A 9586-nucleotide genomic window follows, 5' to 3' on the forward strand; every position below is an offset into this window, starting at 1 on the left:
GACTTGACCTGTACTGAAAAACAGATAGCTGAACACGAAATGACTGCTTGCAGGTTCACCGTCTGATTGGCCACAAGCCCGCAGCTGACCTATCGCTGACCAATCACTTATGAGAATCGCCTTTGCTATTTTCCATACTAGAAGATTGATGAACTGAGTGGTCACATGTCGCCCAGATGTCGCCCAGATGTCGCCCAACTGTTGGGCTGATTCAGCATCCTGGAGGATCTGTTTGTTGTTTGACCTCATGTAACCAACTCGGTTTGACCTAGATATGTCATCAGTGATACACACCTTCCTTGGAAATCCCACGGGCCCCACCCCACCTATGATACAGCCAATATCATCGAAGCAAACAAACATTTTGCATTCGGGCTATGTCTCACGAACTTGAAGCTTGCACCCACATAAGTCACACATTGCAGGTGTTTATGTTGAAACGTAAAAATCTTCCCGGCAAGGTGTCAACCCAACCCGAGCGGCCTTTCTTGTGGGTTATGGTATGGTTTAGTAGATGGTGAATAGAGAGCTGTGATGAAGGTACCATTTCTTAGAAGGGAACAGGCCTCTTAGGCAAATTATTGTACCAAGAGCCAGCGTAATCTTATTTTTATAGGTGTATATAAACTGGCAATTTTTGGTGACTCCGTGACTCTGCGAGGGTGCCCCTGAGTTTTACTTTCGGGTTCACAACGGTGATCTCAAGTTCTTTCACTATTAGCGAAAATCATTAGTGCCACTCAGTGTGGGAAAATAGCGAAGTATTTTTGTCACATGTGCTCTATGTCCGACATCTTTGCATTTTGGGACACATCTTTGGGAACAGCTATACTAGATATCACATCAATGGACGTACACTGTACCTGAGACACATTAATACCTGTACCTAGCCCGTCGAGGCATGAATGTACATTAAAGGTCTTTCATTCATTCATTCATTAATACTGTCGAAGTTGGGTGACTTCGATGGGTTTTCGTGCAAAAATAATTACACGCCTCGTCACTGCTGGTCTGGTTGCTAGGCTTTTTCCATGACCCACACAGGTCAACTCCTCGGCTCTAGAGCCAACAACGCATTGTCCCTAAGGAAATTCCACAACAGAAACACCCCATCCGTTACCCTGATATAATATTGAGATCGGTGTCGTCAGGCTAGGCAAAAGGCGTCTCAACACTATTTCTACCTCTTGAAACTGAGCCCATATTTTTATTAGGGAAGTTTCTGATTACATAAATATAGCTAGAATATGTTTATGTGATACTCTGCTACATTGTATTCTTTGCCCCGAGTCAACACGGGGTAGAGGCCTCACCAGCTAATATCAACAAACAACTGTGACTGATGAACCTATTCAACAACAAACAGCCGACCTTTCAAAACAAGCATGCTTACTGTGACCTCAAAACAAAAAAGGAAAACTGGGGAATGTATAAGGAATTATCAGGATATGATCAATTATGTGCCAGCAACAGGTATGACATACTCTAAATGCACTCATAGAACTAAAGCCTTGTAAAGTGCCCTGTTGTATGTACATTTACGTTGTAAGTTGATCACTATCATCAATAGATATTTCTTGATAATATTAACGTTACATGAAAAAAAAGCAGAATCTAAAAAGAAACTCTCCCATTGATTCGATTTTTTAAAGATTTGTAATATATTTAACGAAACAAGGAAGTGAAATATACAAATACAAATGTAGAAACAAAAACATTTACCTCTCCAGGTTCTGTAGGTTTATATCCAGTTGCGTTCTTGGCCATTTACTAATTCCTCATGTACAAACGTCCGTTTCTAGATCCTGGAAAATCATCGTCCTTCTCCAAGTTCGTTCGTTCGTTTTCCAAGTTCAAACCCACTTGTGCCCCATGGCGGGTTTGCCCTCGGGGAGAGTAGAAACCCCCAGGTCGGGCCTGGTGCTTACACAGAAATTTGGCCACTACCATCGGTTAACTATTACTTATTCGCACAGAGTCGATTTATTAGCTCCCCTCTCTTCTCTCATCTATCTGTTCTGACCTGTCCTACCATCACTCCTGTTTATGTAACCGACGGGGACAGACTATCAAAACCACATGCCCATTTATCATGTCACTCTCTGAGCGAGCCGCCTCTGTCGACGTCTCAAGAGGGCACAAGGCACTGTCTTTCTCAGACGTCTATAGAGTGCTGGTCAGCAGGCAAATGCCCCTGCGTCATGAATTTCGGAGGTTTCCATAAATTATGGAGCCAAGATGTGACAGAACCCTAACTTGAAATAAGATACAGTGTAAATCCAGATCAAAATTGTTGTTTGTTTGTTTGTTTGTTCTTTATTTAACTAGGGTAAAGCATGTCGCACTAATCATGACAAAGCAGAGGTTACAGTCGGGGGAGGGGTGACATTTATATGTTAGTAGAATGGTGTAGTGAGCCGTATTTTTTTATTTATTTTTTATTGAACAAACACATGAAGGCAAAATAACAGAGAAGTAGCGGCCCACTCAAGTTAAGACAACTTATTTCGGTGCCGCTATTTAAAAGAAAATAAGAAAAACATATGATTGACAAGATGCAGTAAATCTGTACAAATGGTATACTAATGTATTGACTGATGGAAGCGCAAGTCCTGGTACCCCCCCCCCCCCCCCCCGGAAATATAGGTCACGAAAAAAAAACATGGTTATAAATGGCCAGTTTGCACAATGAAGTTCTGAGTTGAAGACATAATCAAACAGTTTGTGGAATAGTTGCAAAGGGAAGTACCAAAAAGTAGTAAATATTTGAGTTTACCATCAGAGAGAGAAAATATCTAAAAGATGTCCTACGATCCTAGAAAGTTTTCTAGTTTTAAAAGCCGTATTTTGTTCAGCTCAGACCCAAGTGGTCTAAGCTTCGATCCTGTCACCGGTGTTGTGCCCTTGGAAAAGGCACATTACACGACTCTCCGTCACTCAGGTGAAAATGAGAACTTAGCTTCGGCTCGGACTCGGATTGGACGTTAAATGGAGGTCCCTTGTTTGAGGACAGCCACACCCTGAGCGTGTAAAAGAAACCACACACTTATTGAAAAGAGTAGACCGGGTCTTACCCCGTGTGAGTGTATCAGTTAAGTCCGTCCCGGGCTATGCAGCCTGCCCTTTTCAGTACAAACCTGGTGTGTTACACATGCGACAGTTACCGGATGTGCAATACAAACAAACAAACAAAGTAGTAGACACGATTTCTTCTTCTCTTCGGTCGCGGTTGTAGGCAGGCGTAATGAATCCTGGACAATACCCCCCTCCCCCGGCTCTTGGGGAGAATGTAATTGTGTGTTGGGCCTCCTATCGGCTTTTTTGGAACTGCAGGGATGGGTTTTGCTCTAGAATTCAAGCATAATAACTCAACAACGAGTTATTGGGTCGTCATATTTTTTTATAGATATATAGATATATTAAATGACGATTTACATGGTTAGATACAAATCGATATCTAATTTGCATAATTGATAAGTAAACTTAACAAATCCGCTACACTTCATACCGGGACTCATAAACATGTGATATATGTGAAACATCGCTATAAAAACGGTTAGGATATTAGTTGTGGAACTACAAGCACTGTTGTGTCCTTCCATGATCATGACCGGCTCGGGTTTGACATTGTTTTACTTTCATTGTTCCATACGTGTGTGAGGCAGTGTTGTGATAGAATATTTTATTCTGTACATATTTACATGGATTCACGACAACACTTTTATTCCTTTTACGTACAACAGCTCTTGACTAGTCCTTGCGCCAGGCCCTCTACCCCCTGGTCTGTCTCTCCTGACTTACTTGCCTTACTTCTAATCTGAAATCTGCAGGCCGGTTAAATCCTTACAGATGACTCCGTCACATGGTCCTAAAAGGAGCCGTGGTTTCTTGCCCGGCCTGTGTTGTGTCTCCTTTGCGTTTGATGTAAAGAACGATTTCATACCGTCTTTGCCTAACAGTACAGCCACGTTCTATCCGTTGTTACCTCCATAGAAAATGGAGGCAGTGTTGTTTCGGTGTGGCTGTGCGTGTGCCTGTGTTTCCAGATATTTGTGTTCCCAGGTTTTGTGGTCAACGTAACTCCCTGGTATGTGACCTTGGTATTGCAGAAGAATTTTCGCTTTTTGTATCTTTGTCCTGGATGTAAGGTCTTGATATTTTGGTGGCAAATAGCTTTTGATGTGAGGAAGAAGTTGTGTAGCCCCCCACCCCCATCCCCTCCCTAGCAGCTTCTTCTGCGGGGGCATTGTTCTTAAGCATTTTAAGGGGTGTAACGACTACAGTTCTGCTTTAAACGTCCTTAAATATCTATATTATCAAGCAGAAATAATGTTCGATCACTGGATCCTTTGTTCTTGTATACAGTTTATCCACATAGATAATATTCACACAAAGAGAGCTATATGACACAGATATTACCAAGATAATGACAAGTCACCAGGACATTAATCCTTCAGAACAATCTTACATTAGGACATTGCGTTGTGTTAACTACAAAACAGAGTTACTTCAGACAAATGTCACCGGGCACTAACAGTGGACTGCCCTTCCTTGCACGAACTGTGGCCTCATATAGAAATAAAAACGAAAACTTTGGGGGAACATATGAGGATTTATGTGCCAGCATCAGATATGACAGACTCTGATGAACTCATAGAACTAAAGCTTTGTAAAGTGCCCTGTTGTATGTACATTTACTTTGCAAGTAGATCACTATCATCAATAGATATTTCTTGATAGTATTAACGTAATACATGAAAAAAAAACACGAAAAGAATCTAAAAAATATCTCCCATTGATTCAATATTTCAAAGATTTGTAGAACATCTAACGATACAAAGATGTGCGCTATACAAATAGATAGAAACAAAAACATTACTTTTCCAGGTTCTGTAGGTTATCCAGTTGCGTTCTTGGACCATTTACTAATTCCTCCTGTACAAACGCCCATTCCGTAGATCCTGGAAAAATCATCGTCTTTCCCCATGCGTTCGTTCTCCAAGTTCAAACCAACTTCCCATGTACGGGACCCATGGCGGGTTTGGCAGCATTCTTTTACTACAGAGGACACAGAGCTGATACATGGCTTCTCTTTACCGATCTTGCTGGCGGGCACATGATTCCGGGCACACTCAGACTGGGTTGTTTGTATTGCTTAATTGCAGTAAACCGCCTCATGGCGTAACACATCAGGTTTATACTTCATTCAAACCGGGAGGAACCCTTCTCTTTTCGATAAACGTGATGGGTTCTTTATCGGAGCTTTGTGTGTAGTGGTTCATGGTGGGGTTTATTTCACGGTGTTTAATTATGTTTCCCAACAGGAAATATATTGTTGCTGTATTCTTCTTGTTTTTTTAATCTCTTCAGGTTCTTCTGTCATGTTTGAACACCTCTATCACTTGATATAAGTCGATAACAAACGAACGGAAGTTAATGATTTTGGCACGTGGGTAGTTTGATCAGAGACGAGTACGACGAATTACTATTATTACTCTAAGTCGCACATAACTTGCATGATTAATGAGGAAACGAGTACATGCTACGGATGTAATACTAGGAGTGAAGGTAGCTATAGGAAAGGTGTATATAACGCACAATGTTAAGGTATCATTGATGAGTTTCTTCATTCCATAGACTTCTATGTTATAATTCGTGGTTTAAATGGGCGCGTTCATAATGAAGCTACGTGAAATTTCAGCAGATTTTTCATTCTATGTCGAGCACATTTACCCTATATCGTGGGGAAAAATTGCCAATGTAAACTATACGTAGGAACTTTTATTATAGCAATTACAAACTACGATTAGTCAATCCCCACAAAAGGCACTTTTTCGCTGCTATTGTACAACCGCACCACTCAGAACCCACGACTGTGTACCTCCGACCTAGCGCGCGGCTGCAAAACTTTACCGGCTAATTTCTTCAGTTACAAATAAGCTTTCACCAATCTAACTTTTGAGATCAGTTCCGCTGGCTAAAAGGGAATTTCTCACCGCTAAAAACATGCGTCCGTGCAGCCGTTCATTTTTGGCTCGGATCTCTTTTAGGGTACCCACTCGCGGAGTAATACATCAATGAGACCTTAATATGTGACGCATTTTCACAATTGATACAGAAACTTGTTATTTCCTTGAATGGTACATGTACATGGTCGGAACGCGAAAACCCGTTTTAATGTAAAAACCACCACCACCGTCATTACCTTCCCACCAATGTGTTGTCGACGCGGTGTTCATATGGTGTTAGTTATGGCCTCATACCGGACTTTTGTTGTCTAATTTAAAATAACGCTTCATTATGCAACTTTTATTAAAAAAACAGTTCTGCTGGAGATGTTTTAATTTCTATTGCAAGAGCACTTATCCAGTAATCAATACAAAAAATGTCCCCAAAATCCGACCGACTATAACTGTACGTAAATACTATCCACAAAGAGGGGTTTTCCTCTCGTGAACCGCTGACCGCATTACTCAGGATAAACAAACGTACACGTCCGACACTCGCACGAATGCCGAAACTTTCCTTCCCGATTCTGTCAAAATACATAACCTTTCATCTCAAATCCTTTCGATATGACATGGGGGCGATAAAAGGCAATTTATCATCCACGGTTTCTGGGCCAAATTTCTATTTTGGTAGGGATTCCCACTCGGAGTAATACAGGAACGAGACCTTATGTCTCACCCAACGACTTCGTGGAAACAGGTTGTCCCGCGTTCTTATCTACTGGACCTACTACCTGTTCCCGCTTATCGCTGATCAGTTAGATGTTATCTCTGCTATCTGCACTGCTGTCACACTGTTCCTACTGCCATCAATCGTACGGGGTGACTGTTAGCGGCTGGTGCGTTACCACGATGGTGCTTTTTTTAAGAGTACAGTGAAACTCGTATTTGCTGTCTTGGTTATTAGCATGCAAGACCCACTCAAAGAAAGTCAAGGGTCCAAAATTATAGCTGATGACCATACTCAGAAAGCGACACAATCAGCGAGAGGCGAGGACTAGGGGTATGGGAATGGGCCATGGATGGGAAGGTCCCGATCTGATCGGTCAGGGGCCCACCTAGACCCACGTGTAGGTTCAGGGAGAGAAAGCAATAGTACCACAATTTGCATGCACAATAATTGAACTACATACTGTAAATGCATAAATGTTTGCGGAGCTTGAGACGGGAGGGAAGTTTTGTCTCCCCGCAAGCTGACAGGATATGTTGCATGCCCATACGTTTTGAAAAAAAAGTCGTGACACACCACAGGCTACGAGTATAAGTATAAGGTATGAGTGCACCGGGGCTTGAGACGGGACGGAATTGTGCCCCCTACCCAATTGCACAAGAGGAGAGTATTAGAAGAGGATATAACGTTATGATCTAAAACTAGAATTTCAATGTTTTAGCTCAGAGTGGCCCACGCACGCGACCGTACGTAATCGGGTCGGCGTTCAGGACGTGTATCGGAAGGTCTCGGAAATTACTATGGGTGGGTACCTGTACAGAAAAGTCAGGCCCAGGTCTGGTTCAGGTTCAAAGGATCATGTCCAGGTCCGGACCTGAACCTGGTAGCTCACCACCCCCATCCCCCAGCAGCTTGCTCTACGGGGGCATTGTTCCCTTAACTATTTTAAGGATGATAGCGAAACAGAATAACGACGACTTTCCATCATATTTAGTATGTAGGTAGTTTAGTTAAATGTGTACGTAATAGCATGGTGATTAAGCAAATTATAACTTGATTTCACTAATTAATGACGAGAATCTGTAATTGGCTGTTTATACAGTGTATGCGATTCAACTGTGGCGGTGTGTTCACATGCAGCTATTGTACTAGGTAAGACTTTGGTACTTTGATCCCGCGGCTACTGCTGGTGGAGTGCTTGTTGTAGTGAGACAGACGAAAAGCCTCGGCCGTGATGCGTTTGATATGACACGTCTTTGACAAATTCCAAACTGCATCCCTCTCTGTATCTATCCATGCTAATTCAAAGCGTTTATGTTTCTAGCCTCCTTCACCGGCCTCTCTGGGGGCCTACCTACCTTGTCCAAGGCTGTGTTACAGTGTGTAAATTGACCTCACCTTACATCACGCATGACGTCAATATAACATAGTACAGACACTTTTTTTATCAGAGTTAAAAGACAGTGATGATTACTTGCACTTTAAGTCATGATTTCTAAAGATGACGAGCAAATTTAGACTACAACACTTGTGAACACAGTTATACGGTAACCAGTCCAGCTACTTACTTCGGTTAAGACTTCTCAATACCTACTTCAACGAAAAAGGCCAAACCGTACCGCCGTTACCTTCTTACTAATTCTCACGTCGCTAGTGTTTTTTTTCAATAACCACACTTTTTATATTTTATGAGGTCTACGGTAGGAGTGCCATATTCTGGCCTTCTTTGTACATTATGTTTAATGCAGTCATATTCTGTTAGTAGCACATGCCACTAGAAAATATATTTACAAACACTACAATCATTTGCAAAATTAAGATGAAAAACACACAGTGTTAGCCTACGGTAAGTGTACGATTCTCGGGAATCTTTCCGTGGACCGAGTGCACGGTGTGTGTAAGTGTCATTTTCTCGGGAATCTTTCCGTGGACCAAGTACACAGTGTGTGTAAGTGTACGATTCTCGGGAATCTTTCCGTGGACGAGTGCACAGTGTTAGTAAGTGTACGATACGAGCAATCGCTGTTATTGTTTACATCCGGGGTATTCGGCGCACGAGCGCTGACTGGTAGGCAAAAAGCGTTAGGAGATCAGATTACTAATTAGCATACCGGCGCGGAAGCAGATCGTACTGTTTACGCGAATTTGCGCATTTTCAGCCACGTTTTTATCGCATCCATGGGATTTTTTCAGATTTTGTATTTTTTTCACTACTTCTTAGTCTTTTTTTTTTTTTCTTGTGTAATATTTTGGGAGAAAATGACCCTTGCCCTCTTGACTTCCGTCATGTGTTTCCGGTTGTTTTGATTTTCCCGCCGTACGGGCTTTCTGTCATCCGTTCCGGGCTGTTATATTTCTGTTCCTAATGTGGTTTAATTAATACGTTTAATCAATATGAGTTCTTCAAACAGCTACATTAGCTCTTTGGAGCCTAATGACCGAACCAGGTATTTTGAGAAATTAATGGTAAGTGTCGAAGACGCCGGCGATAGTTCAAACCCGGAAGTGACTGGTTCGGCGGTGACTGGTGACGGTGTACGCCTACCTGACCCATACAGTCTGACAGGTGAGGATCATGTGTACATGTGTTTCTAGATTTTGATAAGGTAGATTTTTGTGTCAGATAAAGGTTACAAAAACATGAGTACGTGTAAATGTGTTTGTTGCTAATCTCTAGAAATTCTGGCTACGTAACGTTATGTTTATTATCATTTGTATGTTATACAGGTTGGAAGGATGATTTGAGCCTCTGGCCAGATACGGACTATGGGTGCATCTACACCTACCTAATCGAGGCTCCAGGTCCGTTTAACGGAGAAGCCATGAAAGCCTATAAATCCCTGGAGGCGTACAATCTCTTTATAAGTGGCCATGTGAGGGAGTGCAGGTACCACCCTATGGAAAAAAT

The sequence above is a fragment of the Branchiostoma floridae genome, chromosome 8, assembly GCF_000003815.2.
Source record: "Branchiostoma floridae strain S238N-H82 chromosome 8, Bfl_VNyyK, whole genome shotgun sequence".
Taxonomy (NCBI): Eukaryota; Metazoa; Chordata; class Leptocardii; order Amphioxiformes; family Branchiostomatidae; genus Branchiostoma; species Branchiostoma floridae.